The 25,426-nt window shown below is 44.7% G+C and overlaps 1 protein-coding gene across 3 annotated transcripts in view; it reads left to right on the plus strand.

The window, feature by feature from the left end:
• HIC2 (HIC ZBTB transcriptional repressor 2) overlaps nucleotides 1-25,426 on the plus strand; it is a 52,442-nt gene that overhangs the window by 11,932 nt on the left and 15,084 nt on the right. Inside the window, exon 1 of one of the 3 annotated variants that reach the window (XM_024219503.1) lies at nucleotides 20,585-20,819. The exons of the other annotated variants lie outside the window; for them this stretch is intronic. The gene's annotated coding sequence lies outside the window, so the exon portion shown is untranslated. Of the gene's footprint in view, nucleotides 1-20,584; nucleotides 20,820-25,426 lie in introns of those variants that run through there. 3 annotated transcript variants of the gene reach the window in all.

The following is a 25,426-nucleotide window of genomic DNA, read 5'->3' on the forward strand; positions in this document are numbered from 1 at the left end:
TATGAACAATCCCTGCAATTACAAAAAATCTGTGTATGCTGTGTCAGGACAGTCCTAAGACTGACTATAAAAACCAACAGGCTTTTATAACTTTATTTTGGCCTGGAATTTGATATGAGCTTCTAAGACTGGAAGTGAATGTGTGTGGTTTTGGGGGTTGGGAGAAGAGGTGCTCTTGTAGAATTTATTTTGTGTGAGAGAGCCCATGATAGTGCTTTTGGTATCCTGCTCCTGACATTGGCATTGTTAATTCGTAGTTTTCCCATTGACTTGTGGACTCTTCTCCCCCCACACTTTTTTTGGGGTAGAGAGGTGGGGGAGGGAGTGGAAGAGAATGGCATGGAGAAGCTCTAACTACAGCACTTAAGTTAGTCCAGCTGGCTGCCTCCAGTCTCAAACCTAAATCATTCTTTCAGCGAATCCCCACCATGATTCTCTTCCACGTGTGGGATTCTCTGGAACGCACAGATTGTGAGCAGCTCAGGGCAGGGAGCTTTTGTCTGGTCTCTCTAAAGTGTTATGATATTTGCATTTAGATACTACAGTGATAGGCACCTTAAATGTTACATTTTGCATGGCCCACCATATAGATCTGTGTATAATGTACTGTCTGTAATATTATTTTCTAGTGGCTGGCCCTCAGAAGAGGGGCCTTATTATTATAAGCTATGGGGGAGCAGCTTTAGCCCAAGTGGTAGAGGTCATTGTATTTTTTGTTTGTTTTGGGGGAGCTGAAAGATCAGCGCTCTAGTCCCAGCTATGCAGATACGTAATTTACTTAACTGCCTGTCTACTATGTTGGATTTGTTACAAAAGGACAGCGAGTTGGGTGATGTGGGTTCTAGACAATGCTCTTCTTTGGGACCTTGGCCAAATTACTTAACCTCTCCACCGCCATTTCTCTGTTCAGTGTACTACTTTAATTTGTCCTTTTAATAAGGGGGGTGGGGGGAGGAAAGTTGGTGCAGCAAGGAAAATATTAACTTGCTGGAAAATCCCAAGAATAATGGTTTTTAGAAGGTATGCCCAAACACAGCAAAACCACTTTAAAGTATCCTCAGGGTTTCCACTATAATCTTGTTCAACCTTTTAGTTAAAGGTCCCCCTTTAGGAGGCAACAAACTCTCTCCAGTCCCTTGGATGGTTTTAGAAATATTCATATATATATGGAAAAATAATATTTCAGGTCATTTCAGACTTGTCAGTCTTTATAATTCATCTCTATAAAGGACGAATTTGAGTCCTAGTATTTATTCTACACCAGTTTGTTGGTGATTGCTTTAGTTTCTGTTCAAAATATTCATCCCAAATTGCCAAGTTCTCTTCCCCCCCCCCCCCCCTCTGTCCATGTGACTTATGGGTAAAATTTTCAGAAGTGCCTGTGTCTTAGCAGCAATAACTTCTCTTCACCAAGTATCATGCTGCGCAGGGCCAAAGATTATGAAGATGTGGAGGATCTTCTGGAGTGGTATTTTCTGTTGTCTTGTGTTTAACAGTGTTATTGGCTACACTTTTTAGGCTCTTGTCTTCATTGGGGATAGAACACTAGCAGAACTAGGGCCTGATCTACACTGCAAAGTTAGCAGGGTTGCCAATCCTCCAGAATTGGCCTGGAGTCTCCCGGAATTGGCATTCATCTCCCAGTGACTATTGAAAGCAATCTGGGAGATTTTAATAGGATATTTTAAGAAAATGACATTGTCATGTTTGGGGGGGGAGGGGGAATCTCCCGGAATAGCTTCAGGCAGAGTTGGCAACCCTAAAAGTTAGGTCGACATAAGTCGCCTTGCCGTAGAAACCTATGAAAAGATTGCACAGGGGATGCAGCAAAAGGGCATAATAGGGACCAGCAGCAGCACCATATGAAAGCGGAGGAACTTGGCCAGGCATATCACAAGGCCAGGGAGGCCAACAATCGATCTGGTGCTGAGCCACACACCTGCTGCTTTTACAACGAGCTGCATGCCATAGTTGGCGGAGACCCTACAGACCACCATGGATACCTCTGAGGAGCCAGAGCCACAGATCCCTACTGTGAAGAGGAAGAGCAGGGAGATCAGACTCCAACAATGCCACAAGCCAGGACCTGTTTGAGACTTCACCCCCATCTAGCGAGTCCCAGCAGGCGAGCATGGACGAGCCCAGTGGAGGGGAAGGGACCTCCGCTAAGCAGGCATTTTTCTTTAAATTGTTGAAATTTCAAGATGGCACCTGGCCCATCCCCCGGTTAACAAGACAAAGGTATCTGCTTTTCATTGTTCTGCTCCTACCAGACGAGTTAGAGCTGGCACCTGCTCTTCATTTCCCCTGTTGGGTTAGATGTGGGGGCTGGCAGGGGGAGCCACATGGAGCTTGTTTATGTACATAGGGAAGTCCCTTGTATCCGAGAGATAACTCTGCAGTAAACAGGCTAGAGGCATATGGACCTAGGCGGCCTTGGGCAGCCAGTGGCAGCTGAGTGTTCTATGCCTTTGTTACCCTCCTGGGCAAGACATCAGCTAAAACCGCCGCTGCCTTAGAAAATAGTGCCACTATTCAGTGCTGTTGCCCTGCACATGTAGCCATGGAACAGGGACCAGAATTTTGTTTCATGCAACTGAAATTCCTTCCTTGCCCCTGGTGGGCTGCTCTCCTTGTGGCTGGGCTCCAAAGCTGAAGTATCAATAAGCATTTCATATTAAGTGTTTATGGGAACAAGGTTAAGGGAGTTTTGAAACTATTTTTCCCTTTCCATTGGGACTGTAAATCCTATGACACATCTGTCTGTTTTTATCAGCAGCTGCTGCTGTTGCAGCCTTGAGAGGCGCCCCTCCCTTGCTCACAGAACTCTTGGCCCTGACTAGGAGGAGAACAAGGAATAGGGAGGACATATTCAGGGAGATCCTGCAAGCTAATGCTGCACTGGACTGCAAACAAATGGCCTGGAGATCAACACAGCAGATGGCATGGAGAAGGAAAGAATGGACAGGAGACAGGCCCAGGAATCCCATCAGGAAAAAGAGAGGGAGATGAACCAGCATATAATGGGTTTTCTCAGGCAGCAAACCCAACTGCTGTAGACCCTGGTTGACCTACAGATCCAAAGATTCCAGACTCTTGCCCTTTGCCATCCTTGGAGAACTCCATGGTAGCAGCTCCCTACATCCCCCTGTGGCATCACAGGCTGCATCCTTAGTCTTCCTACTCCACATTGGGTGACAGCAAGGAAAACCACAGCTGCACGTACACCAACCTTGGCTCTTACAGGTCAGTGTATGTGTAGCCACAACAGACTACATTTGTGCACTGAAATGGGCAGAAATGTTTGCTGCCTTTCCAATGTCAAAGTCCCATTCTGTTAAGTTTAAAGTTTGTATTTCATTGCCTGCTGTTTTTTGCACATTGTTTTTCTGCACTGGTTTTGCAAGTCAATAAATGTCTATTTTTGAAGAATACCATTATCTTTGAGTTCACAAGAAACATTGCAGAATGCACAGCAGTACTCAATGCACATAGCACTTGTAAGTGTACAGCAAGCACTGCATAACTCCTAGCTTGAGGGAAATACACATTTATAAATGTACAGCAAGTACTACATAGTTCCTAGCAGCACCAATTCTCCAAGCACAAAGAACAGTCCAGCACCGAACTTTACTAGGGCTTTTTCAAAACCTCCCTCAACTGCATAACTCCATGCTGAGCTCTTGTAACGGCCCTTGTGTCTAGCTGTTCAAAGTAAGAGCTGCTCCACCTTGACCCTCCACCCTGGCGGCAGCTTTTCCTCTCAAATAGTGTCCACCACAACAGGCAGGTCTAACCATTGGTATTTTTCCTCACTGCCAGCATCCCATCAATCTGCCAACAGCGCATTCAGCAGTTATTTGGCACCTGCTGAGCCAGTAACTGAATCTCTCCTTGGTGCTGTCAAGGTGGCTGGTATACGACTTCGTGAGCAAGAGGGAGTCTGGGTCCCCCAGAGTAACTATGGGCATTTCAGTTGGGAAAGAATGCCCTTGTCTGCAGCTTTATGAACAGTCCTGTGTTCTTACAGATGCAAGTGTCATGCGCCTTCCCTGACCAGCCACCTTGGATATTGGTGAAGTGTGATCCACCAACACTTGCATACTTGTAGAAAGTTAGCCGTTTATGTATTCTGTAGCAAGGTGGGCTAGTGCCAAAAGTGCTGCACGGGTTTGTGGGATTTAAAAAAAAAAAAAAAGGCAAAAAGATTATGGGATATGAATGACATTCTGGGATGGCGAAAGTTGCATGCTGGGAACTTGACCCCCTAGCTCCCAGAGATTCCTGGGAGAGTGATTTCTATCCCAGAACACATTGAGAAAAGGCTTCACGCTAGATAGCAGCACGTGGCACATTGGGATACCTATCTAAGGTGCACCACACTTTGCATTGAGAAAAGCACTCCTGGTGAGTACGCATGGTGTCAATGTAAACAGCCAAGTATGCCAATGCGCAAGTGATATATAAACTTTAGCAGCTGTTTGCCCATGTAACTTGCATCAATTAAAGTCTGTAGTGCAGACCCGGCCTGAGTTTAAATGCATTTTTCGCAAACACAGTTTCTGTCAAATATTCCAAACCTAGGTCCGGTCAGTACTGGGCTTCTGACAGAGTAAAACCTGGCCTGGAAGGTGTTCAGAACATGTCACTTTCTATGGCATCCTCAGTATCCAGCCAAACCATTATTGGAAACCTGTTTAGCTGGAACTGTGTGTTTAGACTGAGATTAAAAGTATTTCCTTGGTTTATGCTGAAGCTAGCTAACATGGCATACACACCACCTCCCCGGGGGTACCAGTCAGACGTAGGGGGTGGAACGTGCTGATGCTCAGTTCTTGGCCTAGAGCATTCCCAGCAGCCAAGCATAAGGCAGCCAATGCTAGCTGCTTTCTAGTGCACATGCATGCTTTCTCTCCCTGTGATCAGCATCCATGAGCAGATGGTCACTGTCACATTTTTATTTGGCAGCTGTTTTGTGAGTTATTTTACTCTACGAATTGCTCCTGTTCATTGTGTGACTGTTCAATCTTAACGCTGCTAGTTATGATTGGTCACATAGGCTACCTTGTACTGTTTCTGTTCCCTGATTGGAAGAAGGTACTTTATCATCAGGAGGCAGCCTTGGAGAAGGCATCTCTCAGGGATTTAGCAGTTTTGGGAAAGGTTGAAGATCAGCAGGATCACGGAATCTTAGAAAATTGAAAATGTTTTTCCCCTTTCTGGGCTATACACAGTCCTTGCCTGAGGTATTATTCAGAGAGAGAGAGAAGTTAAGCTATGGTGATACTTATGGGCTGGGTACAAAGTTTAAATGTAATGTTCCATTCACACAAAGTAGTTGTGATGGGTGTGGTCAGGTCTTTGCCTGGCTCTCGCAATTACCTCTATGCCAGGGCTCTAGCAAGGGTCTTGGGGGAGCTCCTGTTGTGCCAAGATGGAATTAGTCTCTGCTTGATTTATATAACAAAAAACCGGGAGTGTAGAAGATTTGTGTGTGCAAACCCTTGTCTGAGTAAAACCCAATTGCTCAACCATTCTGTCGGCAAATGAGCGTTGTACCTGCCCACTGTGCCTGATTTGGTGCCCCTCTGGTTAACGCTAGGCAGACACTAATGTCTTTTAAAACCTCCACGGAATGAGGTTCTTGGGAGTCTACAGTCTTGGACTGCCCTCCCTATCTGACAGGATTGAACAAGCGTGGAAGTAACTACTCCTTTTTAAGCAGGTTTTTAATTTCAAAGGCCTCAAGCACACAATATTGGTCTTATTCCGGTTTTAATTGATGGATATTTTTAGTCACCTAGGGTATGTCTATACTTATGCGGTAGTTCGACGGCTGGCAATCGAACTTCCGGGTTCGATTTATCGCGTCTGGTCTGGACGCGATAAATCGATCCCGGAAGTGCTCGCCGTCGACTGCGGTACTCCAGATCGGCGAGAGGAGTACCGCGGAGTCGACGGGGGAGCCTGCCTGCCGCGTGTGGACCGCGTCTTAACCGCGGTAAGTTCGAACTAAGGTATGTCGACTTCAGCTATGTTATTCACGTAGCTGAAGTTGCGTACCTTAGTTCGAATTGGGGGGTTAGTGTAGACCAGGCCTTACTCATGGGTTTTCTCCCTATCCCACCCTCCGACAGTCTTGTCTATTTAGATTGTAAGCTGTTCAGGACAGTGGGGCACTTACCCATTGGCCCCAACTGAGATATTACTACTATAATTCAGATTAATTGCAGAAAAGACTTCTTTAAAGAGGGGAGCAGAACAGCCCCCTTTTCCCCCTTAAGGGAATTGTCATCGACACTGGTAAAGTATTGGGGAAAAAAGTCATTTTATTTTAACACTGAACAAAGAACTTTGTTAGATGAGGAAAGCAGTATTATCCTAAAACTATTCATTCTTTCTGAAGTTTCTACCCAGAACGTCCTCCAGTCCGTTTAAAGGAACAGTACACGAGTCTTTGAACCATCCACCTGTCTGCCCCCCACTCGCATGCAAACAAGAATTAATATAGATAGCAACAAATGTGTAGCTCCAAAGGAGTCACCAGATTCACTATTTGGCCAAATCTGGTGTTGAATTTTAATTTTCAGGACCTTCTGTTCCAAGTGTGTGCCATCAGAATCTCCCCTCCCCCATTAGTCAATTAAAAAAAGTTGTTGATGTTTGTGTGTTAAGAGTTTTGAGGTCCCCATATGGAAGGCACTAGGAAAGCACCAACTCTCTCACCACACGGGGCATATGCTCTGGTGATTCACACCAGGCCTGCCCATCACAAGAAGCAAAAATACATGACAAATAAGCCACATGCCCCCTCTTTCTCCTGCTTATTCAGTCCATAATACTAAAGTTCAGGATTTGATTGCCCTGCCCCACCCCATTTGAAAACCAACAATATTGTTAAACTTCACAGAAAGTGAGAGTGACCAAGTGGCATTTGCCACGCTTGGCCTGACACATACTTGAATTAGGAAACCGTAGCTCAGTCTAATGTAGGATTTCTTTTATTGCTGTAATTACACCAAACAGGTTACTGCATGGCTGATCTTTAGGCATGGGTATGTGTTGGATGGGTGGGTGGGTGGTTGGTTGGGTTTTTTTAAATCTTAAACCAGTCAGGGACCAGACTAGTAATTATGTACTTTTGTGGTTAACTCTGCCTCTTGATTGGCTGAAGTGTACAAGAGGTCTGTTCCTAAAGCCAATCTGAGTGTACTATATTAATGACAGGATACAATGAAGAACTATCATTCTACCAGTAGCCATCAGATTAAATAATCACTCATTTGATGTATGAGAAACGACATTGCTGGGCAAGAAACCTCATCACACCCTTGATGTAAAAACCAAACAGGTTCGCTTTGCATTGGTTTAGCTGCAGGAAATAGTTAGCATGTCCACTTGCTATGAGAGTAAAAGTAATAAATTTATCTATAGTCTTTAAACAAGACCATGTGAGCTTTTTACTATTCTACACTAGGCATAATGGTGTGGGTTTTTTATAATGAGAAAGCTATCTTGTAAAAAACACCTATTTACTAGTATAGACAAGGCTCAGGTGAGGATAAATCTCATTCCTCTCTTCATCATGCTAGCTTCTTACTCTCCTGTTTGTTCTCTTCAACAAGCTGCAGGACTCATTAATTTTCACTCCTAGTTTTGTCCCAGTCCCTGACTCTTACATGGCTGTCCTCCTGCACAGTTTCACTCTCTCCTGATGAGAAAACATTTTTGGGATGGATGCTCCAGCCAGTACTGTGGGCACACATGCAGACAGCCAAAAGGTAGAACAGGGAAGTTGCTTAGTGTCAGTTTCCATAGGAACCGTGTGATGAATACCTGTCTCCTGCTTTTTCATGTAAAGTGGGCTCTGCTCAGGAAAAAGGCTGTGTTGTTTTTTTTTTTTTAAATATACTTTCCCTGATGGCAATATATGCTTCATCTTTTTATACTCAGGATATGTTTTATATTTTTCCATAACCACCTCTCCCTAATCCAAGCAGCTAAAGGAAATGTAGATGGACAACAGGATTAAATGGTAACTATTAATTGGAAATTTGTATGATTTTTTTTTTTTAACTGACACAATGCCCATTTTCTAATAAGGGATATTATGAAAGTGTGGTAGAGGTTCCAGCTTCACCAGTATCCAGCACATCAGCCTCTCCATCATTACACCACGGAAAGCAAAGCAGAATGGAAACTGATGTCTGTTTTCTGGGGGGTTTGGGTGTGGTTTTATTATTACTTAGGCTTTCAGAATTGAATATTAGTAGAAGCTTGGAGGATGTTGTGGGAAGTGTACAGTAGGTGCCATAAAGAAATGGTTGCTAACCACCCATGGTAGTTAAGAATAGGAAACATCATAGCAAGTTTATTACAGGAAATATTGCAAATACTGCAATGTGACAAATGTCAAAAAAATTTAATGGCACCCACTCTGCATGTGAGTGTTTATAATACACACATAACATAGCCTTGGACTTTCCTTTCTCCCCCCAATTTTTTTTAAAGGGGGGGGGGGGAACAGCAGGCATTTAACACCAATATTCCATACGTCTCGGAGCAAATCAACTATAGGAATCCATGAGAGCAAAATTTAAGTGATATGGTGTTGCCAGCATGCTGGCGTTCATGTACAGCTGTTCTATCTTCCTGTGCCCTATGTATTGAAAGAGAAAACATAAGGGGGTTGTTTTTTATTTAACCCTTTAACCGTATATTTGGTCTTGTAATTTAGGAGGGGGAAAAAGTGATCTGAAAGGCAGTCCATCCAATGGTGAAATTGGTTTGGATGCTGAGCTGCTGGCTAAAATTATTTTAAAATTTGGGTTGTTTATACATTACATTTAAAAAACCCCATAATTTATGGCTATGGTTTCACAGTAAACATGACAGCCTTCTGAATAATCATTGCTGTTCAGTAGCTCATTAATTTTTATTCTTAATGGCAGTGGGATTTTTGCTGTTTCACTAATAAAAACTCCTTTCAATTATATAATGCATTCAGTCAAGTTTAAAGGGAACGTTGCTAGGAGTTTATACCCCCAAGGCTGACATTTCTCAAAATAGCCATAGTTTGCTGCAGAATATTGAGTGGATTAGGTGCTTAGCTATGCTGACAGCAGTGAGAGTTCAACACTTGGACTGAGTCCTGGATATAAGCTATTGTACAGCTCAGTTCCCAAACAACTAGTAACTGGCAGCTAAATCCTTGTGCGTCAAGCTGAAATTAGCTAATTTTCCCCATAGAACCTGAACCCTTTTCCTCATTTACTTCGAAATGAAGACCCAGTGGCTCTGTGTGGAAACAGAAAGGTGTACGTACTATCCCAGTCCAGAGCTGGGCACGTTCAGTCAGAGTAATAAGTTGACCTTGTCCATGGAGGTAGGAGTTCCTCCAGGCCTGATACTTGTATTTGGCAAAGGAAGCGAGTGATAATACTACAGAGCTGAAGACAATATATTTTATTGCTCTCTTAAATAAGTCTATATCTAACCAAGTAGCAATTCAGTATGAAAGATTCCCTAGATTTGCATCCTGTTTGTTGCGAGGAACAGAAAAGTAGTTGGGTTTAAACTTCTTTCCAGGTGAGGCAGATGTGATCTTGTGGTTGGTTTTCAGTAGCAGAAATGTCCTGCGTTTGGCTTTATGGAAGTAAAACAGCAGAAGAGCTGGGCTGTGTGTTCATTTTCTTGTGGAGTTGAAGGGTCCTTAACCCAGCTGGCCACTAAGGGTATGTCTATACTGCATCTGGGAGCGAGCTTCCAAGCCCAGGTAGACAGACTCGTGTTAGCTAGCATGCTAAAAATAGTACTGTGTATGCAGCAACTCAGACTCTCAAGCCCACCTGACCCCTGGGTCTGAGCTCAGGTGGCTAAACCAAGTCTCCGCCAGAGTTGTGACATCCACACTGATATTTTTAGCATGCTAGCTTGTGTAGGACTAGCTCAAGGCTGGCTTCCAGCTACAGTGTAGACATACTCTGACTGCCAAGAAATCCCTAATATAGCAGTCACTATAATAGCAGTGAAGAGTGGAAACTGTTTAAAATCTTTGGGATAGGAAAAGCTTAACTGTTGAACTTTGGTTGTCACAGAACATCGGGTGGTGGTTATGCCACAGATCTTTTCCTGGTCAAAGACCAAGTTGAATAAAGAATAAGGGTACAGCTGACAGCTGTTTGTGTAGGTGTGAATTGGGATCTCTTGAAAAGAGGGAAAATAGCAGTGATTAGAGCTGTGTGTTTTTTGCCTACACAAACCTCGAACCAGAACTGCCAGAGGATGCCCCAGCTCTAGGCTTCCCCTGTGCAGACAGAGCCAGTTTGAGATTCTGTTGGATAAATGGATGCAGGTTTACTAAGGCCTAGACTGAAACCAAGGACTCCTCTCTTCACTGGTGACCTAAACTGGATTCATCTAACCTGCTCTCACCCAGCCCTAAAAAAGCTGGGTATCAGAAGATGATTGAACTCTGGACTCTGCCCAGCCCTACTAAAGGCATTCAGGCATCCATTTGCTTCACGCCTACAGGCTACTCATGATTTCTGAAGCTGTCTCTACTTTCACAACAGTACAGATGGACAAATATGCTCATCTGTAGGGCCCTGCCAAATTCACGGCCATGAAAAACACGTTACGGACTGTGAAATCTGGTCTCCTTCCGTGAAATCTGGTCTTGTGTGCTTTTACCTTATACTATACAGATTTCATGGGGGAGACCAGTGTTTGTCAAATCGGCGGTCCTGACCCAAAAGGGGGTTGCAAGATTATTTTGTGGGGGGGGAGGGGAGGGTCACAGTATTGCCACCCTTACTTCTGCACTGCCTTCCGAGCTGGGCAGCCGAAGAACAGCGGCTGTTGGCTGGGCGTCCAGCTCTGAAGGCAGTGCCCCACCCGTAGTGGTGCAGAAGAAAGGGTGGCAATACCATACCATGCCACTCTTACTTCTGCGCTGCTGCTGGCAGTGGCTCTGCCTTCAGTGCTGGACTCCCAGCCAGCAGCCTCTGCTCTCCAGCTGCCCAGCTCTGAAGGCAGCACTACCGCTTGCAGCGGCACAGAAGTAAGGGTAGCAGTACTGCAGCCCCCTCTACAATAACCTTGTGACCCACCCCCCCACACACAACTCCTTCTTGGGTCAGGACCCCTACAATTACAACACTGTGAAATTTCAAAGTTAAATAGCTGAAATCATGAAATTTATTATTTTAAAAATCCTATGACCGTGAAATTGACCAAAATGGACCGTGAATTTGGTAGGGCCCTACTCATGTGAGTTCAGACCGTTCAATCTGAATTAACCATTGGAACAGTTTACCTAGCGATATGGCAGATTCTCCATCACTTGGAGTCGTTTTTTTAATTTTGAGGTTGGATGCCTTTCTAAACTCTACTCGAACTCCACCAGAAATTATGGGCTTGATGCAGGAATCACTTGGTGGAATTCTCTGGCCTGTGTTACGCAGGAGGTCAGACTGGATGGTCACAATGGTCCCTTCTGGCCTTGCTCTATAACCCAGTGGTCCCCAACCTTCTTCAGTTGTTCCCCACCTTACCCAGTCCATGCCCACTGGGAGCTGGGCTGGAGCAGGGCAGGGGGCAAAGTGGGGCTGGGGGGTGCTCCTTCCCTACCTCCTGTGGGGGTTGACCCATTCCCTGCCGTGCCTCCCCAAACTTCCCTCTGCACCCTCCTTAGGGGGGTGCGCCCCACAGTTTGGGAACCAGTGCTATATCCTATGAATATCATCCTGGGACAGCTTGCCACCAATGGTCCCCAGGCTCCCCACCACATACTTGGAGCTGTCTTTTGTGGGATAGGAGGTGATGCAATGACAGTACATGTGCGTAGGGATGTCCAACTAGCCCCTTTGTGGTGGAGGAGGATAGAGAAGTAATGACTGGCCACCAAACTAGCATTGCTCTTTGTGTTACCAAGAAGCTTTTACTATTCAATTTGCCCTTCTTTGGTATCTGCTATAGGTGATGGCACTTACTGACCTGCAGCCTCAAGTCTCCTCTTCGTAACCTGCAGCCCCTTTGGCAAATGCTGGGTCTTGGGCCAACAGTTTCTTAAGAATTTAAATTGGAACTTCTCTATCACATCAAACATAAACTGCTTCTATTCACTTGCAAGGCCCTTCAGTCAATCCCCACCCTACCTGCCATCTCTGGTTCACCGTCACGCTGCTGGTGCTTGCCTCTGATCGACCCACGATGCCAGCCTCCACTGCCCACGTGAATTTTCAAACACACACCTTAGTGCTTTCTCCCACGCTGTCCCCGGTGCTTGGTGGCATCCTCGCCAACATCCATAAAGCCAACTCATTAGTCACCTTCAAATCCCTCCTTTACCACAGTGGCTACAGAAAACTTGACAACAGGCTGCTGGTGTGCAGAGACCACACCCTATCCTGCTGACCAGTATTGTCTCCTGGATTACTTGTACTCCCCCATCTGTTGTCTCTTGTCTTACACTTCAGTTGTGTGCCCCATATGGCAAGGGCCGTCTTTTTGTTCTGTGTTTATACAGCATCTAGCACAATGGGGTCCTGGTCTAGGACTAAGGCCCTTAGGTGCAACAGTAAAACAAATAACCAATAATAATACCACCACCATGACGCCGGTGGCTTTTCACTTACTTTTAGATGTCTGTTGCTCACTTTCCTTTGATCCAGATTCTTGTCACAGTTTAACCTCCTCCAAGGCCCTGTGGCTTCCCTGCCTCAGTTTCCACTCATCCAACTTTTCAGTCACTCCTGCGGATGCACATGGCTCAGCCTTCTGGCCTTTTTGGGCTGAGACTCTGTCCTCTTCCAGTTTTTTACCACAGCACTGACTCTCATGCTTCTTCCCTCAGAGTCCTAACATAACAGAAAACTGATGGTTGGTCACCTGCTCCTCCAGGGCTCAACTCTCCCTCCCACAGTAATCAAAGTCCCAAATGTAACACCTGAATCTTCCACTCTAAGGGTCTGCCCTGGCTTTGCTCCCAGTCTTTCTGGGGTCCCAGGGAACCCAACCATCCTTCTGGCTTCCCTCTGGCTGAGTTTGCCCAGCTGTGTTATTAAAAACCCTCTGACCTCTCCCCAGCTGGACCCAATAATTGACTAGGGCCCTCTGATCCCTAGTCAGTTAGGACCAGCTGGGAGGATGGCTGGCCTGCTGCAGGGAAGGCTGAGCCCAACTCCTCTTAAAGGGCCAGTCAGCCTGTGATAATCCTGTATATGCAATATTTGAATAGCAATTCCTGCTCGTGAAGAGAGTCCGAGCAGGTGTTCCCTAGTTATGTAGTTCTGTATCCTCCTTCAAGGTGATCTTCCATGTTTTCATTTGGCATAAAATGAGCCAAGGATTTGCAAGTAATAAATGAAAAATAACCAGCATAATTATTTGAAATGCTTTGTACATTTAACTTGAAAATACACTCGTCGTTATATTAGTCTAGGGGAGTGGGGCATGGCATTTGCTTCCGTATTTGTGCATGCACCGAGAGCACAAGTGTTTGTAAGATGCCACTGCAAATCTGTAGAATGTCTTTAGAAGGTCATATGGTGAGGGGCTCTGTACGCAATTGAGAGTAGTGCCCCCCCCATTTGCAGGGTGTTACAGGATACCTCTGTGGGGTGAACTACAGCTGGTGTGCAGTGGTACTAAATAATCCCTAGAACAGTGTCCAAGGGACACAAGTGTGACATGGGATGTATTTAATGGGACACACCTGTTCTAGAAATGGTCATGGCTGTTGCATGCCTTAGGAATGGAAGGTTTTAGGGAGGTAAAGGAAAGGTTTGCTCATCTATCCACACTGTTTTCCCCCTTCTCTCCCCTCCTTCCTATTGAATTCGAAAAATTGATCTACTTTGTTTAGAATCCTAATGTTCAGGTTGTGATGGGCTGTTTTGAGGCTGAGAGTTGCATTTGAACTTACCTTACTATATGTTTCCAGAGGGGTTAGCACAACAGAACAGCTACTGGACTGAGGCCTGGTCTACACCTAAAATGTAGGTGTGCTTTGAGAGACATAGTTAAGCTGACCTAACCCCCCAGTGTAGACACCACTAGGTTGACAAAAGAATTCTTCCATCGACCTAGGTACCGCCTCTCAAAGGGATGGATTTACTACAGCGATGGAAAAACCCTTTGTCACTATAGCAAGAGTCTACACTACAGTGCTACAGCGGTATAACTGCTGTAGTGTAGACATACCCTGACTGATGGTTTGGGTGTAACTACTTCCAAGAAAAGGCAGGGGAATTCAGAGAATGTTTTAATAATATTCTTTGATAATTTAAGCATTCCTCTGTTTACTTATGTTTTTATTAGAAGACCTCGAGCTTTGCAGTTTGCAGCAGTAAATTGTGCAAAAGTGATTATATTTTCACAGAACTTTGTTTGAAACGGTTTCATCCTATTGTTCCAGACCATTTTTTGACCCAAAAACTTCGGGGGTATTATGCCAAATCCTCATGAAATGGCCGCTTTCACATCAAAAAACTGTGAAATGAAAAGTTTCAAAGTTTTCCAACTTGAATTGATATTTGGTAAATTGGGTTTACTTGAAAATGAGATTTCTTTTCCATGGAAAGGGGACCATTTTGGGAGTAGAAAAAACACTACATTTTGTGGGGCTTTTCCACACAAGTGGACCACTTTTCTTTGTTCTATTTTGAATGGAAACACTCTCTTTGACTTTTTCACACACCTAAAACAGAATGGGTCACCTTTTGAAAGCCCTAATCTGCAAGCTGGCCTGTGTGACTGGATCCCTGAAGTTCATATGGCTGCAGATGAGCACAGGGACTGGTCTGCATAAAGCAGTTTGCAGGATTGGCACCAAAGTTACTTCCTAACTGTATGTATTTATGTTTGAATTTAGCAGTGGCTTTAAGTCACCACTTCAATTGGTCAGTAAAACTCAGCATACTGGTCCAATAGCTCAGTTGCCTCTAGCCCGCAATAGCTGATAGGGATGGGGAAGAGAAATTAATGTGTCCTTTTTGCTGTTCTTGTGGGGCTTGACTAGCTTTTTGTGGCTATGGGCCTAAGGGCACCATTCACTTACCTGTGAAAACCCTGAATGGGCTGGAAGGACTGACGGAAATAACCCGACCCTACAGGAACAAAAATATCCTTTAAAAAGGAAGTGTCCTTATAACAAGGTCCTAGGAGTCACGACTCCCGGGGTCTAGACTTTGCTCTGCCACTGACCCATGCTGCGGCTTCCCCTTGGCCGAGCTGATGAACTTTGCTATAAAATGGGCATAGCACATTTCAGAGAGGGATAAGGCCAGAGGTGCTGGAACAGTTTGTATTGTGGGGGTGCTGAGAGCCATTGAACCAAACTGTAAACCCTGTATGTGATGGAACCCACTTCAAGCCGGGGGGGCAGCAGCGCTGCAAATGCCCCCCCCCTTCCAGCACCTACGTATGAGGCTTAATGGAAAGATGTCTCTAGCGCTTTTTGAGTTCGGCGTAAAGGCGCTAGAGAGCAAACTGAAAACGAGGTGGTTGGCAGAAGAACACGACAAAATAAACCCTAGTGGGGGCAGGTTACCGAGTTCCCTTTCTAGCCATTATGTGCTGGGCTTTCAGAAGAAGCTGAGGCACCAAAATAAGTGGTCAGATCCTCCAAGAGCTCAACCCGCTGGGTGATGGCCACTTCTGGGAATTTAGCCCTCGGCTTTATGCCTTAAAGGATGAAATTGAATAAAGACAAATGCAAAGTGCTCCACTTAGGAAGGAACAATCAGTTTCACACATCCAGAATGGGAAGGGACTGTCTAGGAAGGAGTACGGCAGAAAGGGATCTAGGGGTTATAGTGGACCACAAGCTAAATATGAGTCAATAGTGTGACGCTGTTGCAAAAAAAGCAAACATGATTCTGGGATGCATTAACAAGTGTGTTGTGAGCAAGACACGAGAAGTCATTCTTCGGCTCTACTCTGCACTGGTTAGGCCTCAACTGGAGTATTGTGTCCAGTTCTGGGCACCGCATTTCAAGAAAGATGCGGAGAAATTGGAGAGGATCCAGAGAAGAGCAACACAAATGATTAAAGGTCTTGAGAATATGACCTGTGAAGGAAGGCTGAAAGAATTGGGTTTGTTTAGTTTGGAAAAGAGAAGACTGAGAGGGGACATGATAGCAGTTTTCAGGTATCTAAAAGGGTGTCATAAGGAGGAGGGAGAAAACTTGTTCATCTTAGCCTCTAAGTATAGAACAAGAAGCAATGGGCTTAAACTGCAGCAAGGGAGGTTTAGGTTGGACATTAGGAAGAAGTTCCTAACTGTCAGGGTGGTTAAACACTGGAATAAATTGCCTAGGGAGGTTGTGGAATCTCCATCTCTGGAGATATTTAAGAGTAGGTTAGATAAATGGCTATCAGGGATGGTCTAGACAGTATTTGGTCCTGCCATGAGGGCAGGAGACTGGACTCGATGACCACTCGAGGTCCCTTCCAGTCCTAGAATCTATGAATCTTAACTGGCACACGGGGATTTTGGTCCAACTTAGATATGTTCCAACACATCGTGTAAAAACAAATGAGGAAGTATTGAAGTGACACAGCCTTATAATGGAGGGAAGAGATCATGCTATATAGTCTCCTGAACCCTGCCACCTTTTAAACAGTGGGGTGTCTTCCCCCGCTCTCCCCCAAAAAGTTAATTGAGTGCCACACAAGTCTGTGTTTTTTTTCCCCCTCTGTCACCCCACCCCACAAAATGCCCTGCCCTGCTGAATTGCTTCCAAATACTGGCATCTCTGGGAAGGGGTTATAAATCACCAATTTAAAGTCTACAACAGGATAATTAACTAACCAGTTTGATGTGAATGGCTTAATGGGGCTTTACTAGACTCTTTGAACTTAAAGTAGCACTAAAAAGTAAACGGCAAATACCCTCAAGGAAAGTAATGCCATGCCTGAATGTGTCACTCCTGGGAGAGAGAGAGCCTGTTTTACTTGCTTGGAATCCAGTGGCTCATGTGACAGCAAACATGTCAATGGACAAAACACCTCTTTGAGAAGACTGCAAATCCTCTGGAACACCAGAGTTTGTGCCCTTTGTGGGTTACTAACCCCCTTTCCCTGCTTCAGAAAATAAACTGAAATCTCAGTTGAAGTGCAACTGTAATGAAGTGCATCTGGATTGAAGAAAAAGCCCTGAGGGGGGAGGGAACTATAGAGCCCACCCTCATTTTCCTGGGGCTGTATTTGCATTAAGGTCTTTTGGCAAGTCCAGGCAGGAACACTAAATCACTTGAGCTGTTCGACTTGGTTTCAGAAGACTTGTTACCTACTGAATCGGCTGATACAATGCATGGCAGCCTTGCAGCAGATTCCAGCTGTAGCTTCAGGGCCATTCGGGAGAACCTCTGAATTCTCCATCTCACTGGGCTGTTGCATCGTTTCAAGGAAGGGGCTAGACAAGCCAATGAATATCCTCACTGAGCTCCTGAAAGGGAAGAGAATTGTTTTTAAAAGTAAAGTGCATCCTGCATGGCTTGATCTTCATATCGCTTTAGCCTAAAACAAAATGGGGTGCTGGGGAGGAGACTTCCAGGCCAAAGTAAGGTAGGGCTGCTGCCCCTCAGGAAAATCCCATGTTGCCCATGGGGTGGAGATGCAGCTCATCCCTGCACAGGGAATCGCATGCCTTTATTTAAATACCCATTTTTTCCCCTCCTTCTGGCTCTCCATCTCCACTATTGCCTTCTTCCTCCTATTGACAGGAATTCTCCATAGCTACAAGAAAGAGAGTCGCAAACTCCATGGAAAGGAGCCTTTCCCTTCCACAAGATGAAGAATGATCTAGTGATTAAAGCATCAGACTGGGGCTTGGGAAACCTGGGTTCTGTTCTAGTCTCTGTCACTGACTTGAAGTATGACCTGAGGGGAAGTCACTGATTTCTCTGTGCCCTGTTTTCCTCAGCTGTCAAATGGGAGTAATACGCTCTCCCTCACAACCGTGTCCAGGAAGGTTTGTGAAAAGCTTTGAGATCTGGTATGGAAGGTGATGACAAAATTCAGTACTGTACTCTCATTGCTCAGGTGGCTGCCTGCTTTATTGTAAGCAAAGAGTAATTCAGTTTACTGTGTCATGTAGGAGAAGAGACAATAAAATGGCCCCAATTTGTTGACAGAAGAAGTTGACACAATTGGCATTTCCGGCTTGCTGTGTGTGTAAGGGTGGGCATACCAGTAAGTCCTGGTTTAATTCAGGGTTGGCATATGTTGGCAGAGTAGTTTGGGAAAAGCTTGCCCAGAGCCTGCCTGCACTAGGCCAGAGCTGTTACTCTTTCTCAAATATCAAACTTAAAAAAACAAACTCCTCTCTCTTACTTATGCTGCTTGCAGTGTCTGCTATTAGGTAGCCACCCCCGCCCCAAGAAACACCAGTGCACCTTAGTATGCAGGCTTTGATATCTCAGCATCTGACTGGGAAATGCTGTGAATACTTGATCTTAATCCTTCACTCCCACATGCTGACTTGAATCCAAGGGGAACTTTTGTGAATATTCTAATTATTTCAGTGTCGTTATAACCATCTTTTTTTTTTTTTTTTTTAACATTTCTTATCGGGCACAGTGTTCACCAGGTCTTTTATGCTGGCTCTTTCAGATTCAGTGTCTCAGACGGGGAGGCAGAATGGCATGTAATGGTTGTGCGCAGCAGGGGAAAGGAACCCTGTGGTGGTAAAGTGCTTTTTGTTTTGTGGAGTTTTTTTCCTTCTAATTTATTTTTTTCCTTCAAACTATTTTTAAGATAATCTGTCACTGAGTTCTCCAATAATTTGACTCATTAAAAGAAAAATACTCTTTACCCTTTCTAGGAAAATAGCAATTAATTAAAAATAAAAGTCGAATAACTAACCATTTTCTTTTTTTAATTAGCAATGATCCAAGAAGGATGCATTGGGGCTAAGGTTTGAATTCAATGGTGCTGAATTTCAAATGGCTGAGATCCAGCAAGATCCATTGGGATTTTGGCCATGTTAAGTGGAGGATTTTGTAGTAGGTTAGCATTCTCATGAGACTTTCCACCATCCTTGGCAAAAGTCTGGCATTTTCCTGTGAAATTTCAGCTGCCAGAACTGGAAAGAGGGATACTTACAGTTGTGTGTGTTTGTTCTTGTTTTTTTTAATTCAAACCAGGGGAAAAAGCATTAGATGTTGGTTTCAATTTGGAGATTTAAATATCTCGCTCACGCAAAATTATGGAGGTTTTAGATTTTAGGTTTTGTTTCTTAATTACAAGCAGTCCTAAATGTAAAATTCAGATCTGAATCTGAATGTTCTTCTCCCTAAAGTTCTAATGTGTTAGATAAGCCCATGTCTTTTTTTTTTTTAATCTTGTTTTATATCCTAAAATGGGAATACTATTCATCAGTTTTCTAAAATTTGTAGTATGTATAAACAATCACTGTGGGTGGGGATTTCAACAGCTCCTAAGTCACTTACAGTTAAAGACCCACGCCGGGCCCGTGCCAGCTGACTCAGGCTGCAGGGCTGTTTAATCGTGGTGTAGACAAGATGTTCGGGCTGGGATTGCAGCCCGAGCTCTGGGACCCTCCCACCTTACAGGGTTCTAGAGCCCCAGATCTGGACGTCTGCGTTGCAATTAAACAGCCCCTCAGCCTGAGCCCCATGAGTCCAAGTCAGCTGGCACAGGCCAGCTATGGGTTTTTAATTGTAGTGTAGACATACTCTTAGGCTCCTTTGTAAATCTCAGCTTGTGTGTTTAGGCCCAATACAGGAATTTCTATTAAAACTACCCTAGTCATGGAGGGAATACAGAACTCCAAAGCTCTGTTTATTTCCTCCACTTTATTACTAAGACCATATTTAAAAAAAAAACCAACAATTTTCGTCTGAGAGACACCAAGCCTGCTGTCCAAGATCCCTTTGGCTCTACAGTTTCAGGGACAGAAGCTACCCATAAGCCCTGCTGTTAGCACTGTAGATGTTTCTGTAGCTGTCAGTGATGTCTGTTCTTTGTATACCAGCTAAACCCAACAGAGCTATGTTGAGTTCTCCCTGTTAGAAACTCCAGGAAGGGGTGTCGGAGAATCTCTTTGCTAAATAGTCAGGGCACAATCAGTGGGAGAGAGCAATAGCACTGAAAATAAAAATGCTAACAGTAAAATGTAGTAAAAAAAAAAAAATCACAAATTTAGACCAGTGTCTGTTTCAGGTTCTTGGGTGTATTCATTGAATTGCCTCCCAGTTAGAACAGGAGATGAGAATTCAACTCCTTTCCCAACATGTCACGACCAACCTCTGCATAGGATCCAGTGGCTGTGCCAAGACCCATTACCTGTTCAGAAATGAATATGTACAGTTGGGAATATCTCTGTGAGGGAGCCAGCATTCTCATATACAGCTGGGATGCATTAAACCAGACTGATGAAAAATTGGCTAAAAAAAGTTAGTGTTTTTTTTAAAAAGGAAATAACCCCTTTTGAAAGTGGAATGTTTCTCCAGGCTGCTCCCAGCCATCTAGGATTTCTCCCCTGTGTAAGATGACGAGGGGCCCAGTAAATACCTTGTTACAAAACTCTCATTGACTTCAGTGGGAGACCTGGATATGCAAGGACTAACTTTGTGAGAACTCAGAGATACGCGGACTCTTGGATACGGGTGTATTGTCGTTGTTACTCTAAGGTCTGCAGGAACAGTGGTATTAATAAGGAAGCTGAGGAGAAAAGCCTCTGAAAACATTAGCATCATAGTAGTCGGGCATGGAGAAGACCTACTACTAGTACATTATCTTCTCCTCCTGTCGCAGGATGGACTAGATCCCTGTTGCAGGATGTATGTATGGTGAGGTGGTTTTTGCTATTCTAATTCTTTAAAATGGATGAGCAGTTTATTTTATTTAAAAAAAGACTAACATCTCTGCTGAATTCTAGAGAAATCACCTTGAATACTGTATAGCTAGGGTAGTAGATTGATTAGGCAATCAACCAACCAAGGGTTAAAGACCGCTGGATTGCATCCGAGTATGGCTGTTTCCTACCTAGTGTGGATAGGGTTCTTGGTTAGTGCGGGTTCTTCACCTGCTTGAGCCTCACCAGGTGTGTGTTTGAGGGAGCAAGGATGCAGAACTTGTGCTGATGCACCTGCACTGTGGCACAATGATACTTGAATTTAAGTTAGCCCACCTCAGTGGTAGGGTTGTATGTGGTTAAATGCTGTTCAGCCAAGGTCCTGCAAGTGATGGCAGTTAAATACTGGGTACAGGTGTTGAGAATACACCATGCCAAGAGTGAAGTTTTAGTCCAGATATATTCTTCCAAAGAGCACATCAGCATCCCTTCTAGAGAGCTCTTTGATGCTGTTACTTTATTTTAGTGGGCTCAGATGGAAATGGCAGAGTGGTAACAATACTTTTTTTCCCCCCTGATGTGTAGCATCCATGTTCCTCGAGGAGGTGGTTGATAGAATTTGTTCTCTTTCACTGGCCCAGACTCTGATCTGATGGCTGTAAACATGTTGGGAACAACTACTCCATTTAAACCAGTGCAACAGTTTCAGTCCAGCCTGCTGTTTTTACCACCCACCCCTTCAAGTGGGAAGGGGAGAGCGCTATAGGAAGTGACTCAGCAGTCTTTTATAGTTAAATAGCCTTTTAGTTCTTCACTCTTGCAGCAGCTTTTGAATACACCTATGTGAATTCTCCTCAGGAGTACCTATGAAACCTGCCAGCCAAGCCTAAAACTCGAACGTGGCCCCACCTATTGCATGTTGTGAGAGCTTTCTTTGTCACAAAGACTGTGTGCGTCTGCACCTCTTGCTAGAGTCAGCATTGTCACAGCCTCACCCCTCATGGTTGATTCTCCAGTAGCTCCTGTTTCTTCCAGGGTTATCCTCTATAAATAGAATCTGCCTCACCTCTCTGCTCCCCAGCACCCTTGGGGGCAATTGCCAAATGAGGTTGTGCTAATATAGCTTAAAGAACTAAGGGAATCCATTCTGTCCTCATATAAAATGTTCCTTGAGGCTTCTGTCCTTCAGCAAATTAATAGGCAGTTAAAGTAGCAGTTGCATAGGTGGTAACTGAAGATGAATGACTTTTGAAATACTTAACCCTGGGTATTCAGGCAGTTACCAACAAAACACCCATAGGTAATCCTGATAATGGGACTTTCCTAGTTGCCCCATACTCATGGTTTGATTCTTTTGTAACCCACAGAATGTACTTTAAATTAACTTAATAGAATTGTTATGACAATATACCTGCTCAGGTCAATATCTACTCGCTTGCCTTTATTATGGTGGTGATGATGGAAAATACTAATGGCGTCTCACTCACTTCTCCAGGAAACAAAAAATCGCACACCCCAAGCAAATAGAATTTTGCAAGGTGTGCTGTTGGATCTGCTTCAGATTATGCCACGTTGAATTCAATCAGTATTTGAAACTGGTGCCAGAACACGTAGGAGTGAAAACTCAGCGACACAGGAAGGTGGGGAGCTAAAAGAGAGCCATGGGGGGTAGGAGGGCGGGGAACTCTTCATCACTGTGCTGTAGACTCTGGTTCTACCAACTCAGGCCAAGATTCTCATGGAGTAACAGCAAAATCTGGTTCTCCAAATTATATGAAGCAAGTGGTACACTCAGCATGGTATAAATGCCTAGACAGACACCGATGCTTTGTAAATGAATCATTAGTGGTACACAGGTGCAGACTGGCAAATTAGACTATACTGGATGAAGGGAAGAGAAATCTCCCACAGTATTTTTAATCCTCCCCATCACCTCTCTGTTAAAACATTAATCTCAACAGTGTCAATAAAAGCAGATGTCCAGCATAGGAAATCTTCCAAATCATCTCTAAAATAAAAACAGGGGTGCTTGTTAGAGTAAGGCTAGGTCTACACTACAGCAGGGGGTCGACCTAAGATACGCCACTTCAGCTACGTGAATAGCGTAGCTGAAGTGGCGTATTTTAGGTCGACTTACCTGGCTGTGAGGACGGCGGCAAGTCGACCGCTGCCGCGCCGCCGTCGACTCCGCTACCGCCTCTTGCCGCGGTGGATTTCCGGAGTTGACGGTAGAGCCATCAGGGATCGATTTTATCGCGTCTTCACTAGACGCGGTAAGTCGATTCCCCGATAGACCGATTGCTACCCGCCGGATCGGCGGGTAGTGAAGACGTAGCCTAAGTCAGCTGGGGGCAACCAGTATCTCTAGCAGTCCTACCAACAGCACAGATTAAGGTATGGAACAGCCGTGTTTTTGCAATTTGACAGACAGCATCTCTGCTCCATGACGATTTATTATTTACTACTCCTTATTTGGTACTCTGTAAAGTTTAAATGGTGCTTTACAAAGTAAGACATGTGCCCGGTCCTGAAGAATCTGTGGCCAGTTTAATCTTTCACTAGTTTTACTCTTTTGCCTTTTATTGGTGGGAGGGGGAGGACTTTCCAGGACAATAGTCTCTAGGAGCTCACTCAGAAGTGGAAACTTCTCTGAGGTGTAGAAATCTGTACAGGGCTGAGGAACCAGTTAGTACTTGGCAAACAATTCATAGTACATAATGGCTGTTCGAGGTAACTGAGCGCCAAAGGCACCTCCTTCATTTCTTGCTGAGGAGATGGATGACGACTTCGCTGTTTAATGCATTACCTCATCACTAGCTGGACAGACATTTGGGTCTAGGCAAAAATTTCATACCTGTGATAACAAAATCTATTTCTTTGTACGTTAAGCACACCCAACTTCTGTGCTCTCTGGTAGTCAGGACGTAGAAGTGTAATGACAGCTTGGTCTAAGTTCTTATAGCAGCGCAAAATGTGCTTATATACCTTCTCCTCTCCTCAGCCCCTCCCATCACTGCCTTCACACTGGGTTTTAGTACAGCTGCTGCAGCAATGGGTGCATGGGGTTATTGCACTGTCACGCTGTGCAGTCAGCTCTGTGTGGAATGCTCCTCTCTTGACACAACCAGCAAAGCTCACTGAGCCCAGGAGCTTCAGGGGAGGACACAAAATAAATGGGACTTGTGTGGGAGAGTCAGTCTCCAGTTCTGCCCCGTTCCCTCAGCACTCCGAGGCCTGGTTTAACAAACTTTATAACTCGCTTAATTCTCTACTGGCAATTGCAACAATGCAAGTGGTAGAGACAGCCACAGTCGGGCAAAGGAGAGTGCCAGAGATTGAGTGGGGCACTCCCTCCCACTCTGGGATCCAGGGTACGTCTACACTACGGGTGCTGCCGCAGCACAGCTGCAGCAATGCTACTGTAGTGCCCTTAGAGTAGGTGCTTCCTGCATTAACAGAACTGCTTTTTTTCTGTTGGTGTAGTTAATCCACCTCCCTGAGCAGCGGTACTTAAGTCAATGGAAGAATTCTTCCATTGATGTAGCTGTGTCTGCACCGAGAGCTAGTTTAGCTTAACAGCGGCTAACAGTGGTGCTCAGCGGTGTGAATTTTTCCCAGCCCCAAGCAATGTAGCTAGATTGATCTAAATGTTAAGTGCAGACCAGGTCTGAAAATCTAAAACCTGATTTTCCTCTCTTCTCTTGCCAACTAAACTCCGTAGCCACTGCTTCCTCCATCCTCCAGGCTGGCCAGCACACTGATGTCCAGCTCCTCTCTTATGACATTGAGAATGTTTGCTCCTTTCCCATCCCTGACCACCTCTTTATTTACTGTCACTGCTGGAGGGATAGTCATAGTTGGGTTCGCTGAGGGGTATGGCTTCACATTGGAACAGGACTTCAGCAGAGTATTCAGAGCTGCTTACAGCAGCAGTGCATGTGCAGTGCCCACTTTCAAATCAGGTGAAACAATCATTAACACTGAGCAAAGAGTTTAGTCTATAAATAATGGGTGGAAGATGCACCCCTAAGCAGCCTGTACATCTTAATGACCTAGAGCTCTGTGTCATTAGCTGTATCCTTGGCAGGATGCGTGGCTACACTGCTGTGTGTGGTCTTGGATTCTCTGGGGTTTATCATGTTTCTCCTCTAGTGCCCTGTTGGAAAGGGAGTGAAGTAGGGGTTGGAAGAATGAATGATGGGATTGAAGAATGTAGCTCTCTTGGTTTGTAAGTTAGTTTGTGGCTGTAGAGTCTGGATGTTGATTTTATGTGATGCAGCATAGGGTCAGGCAGGCATCTTGCTGGTGCTGATGGTGGACTTGGTTGCCATTGTATGTGGCGCTTGGTTTGGCAATCACACTAGTTTTATGCAAAGGAAGATCATTAAAGGGGAAACCTGCCTGCCTGCCTGGAGGTTTTAGACTTCAGCTTTAACCCTATAACCCAAAGAGGAAATGTGCTTATTCTTGAAGCTCTAAGATAAAAGCATAGTAAATTCCATCCCCATGAATGGGCGAAGAATCTCCTGGACTTCTTTACACCTCTCCTGAGACACTTGCCAGCTTTGGCAGGGAGTTGTTATATGCCCACTCGCCTAGCCT

The sequence above is a fragment of the Terrapene carolina genome, unplaced genomic scaffold (genome assembly GCF_002925995.2).
Source record: "Terrapene carolina triunguis isolate 2854851 unplaced genomic scaffold, T_m_triunguis-2.0 Scaffold234, whole genome shotgun sequence".
NCBI lineage: Eukaryota > Metazoa > Chordata > Testudines > Emydidae > Terrapene > Terrapene triunguis.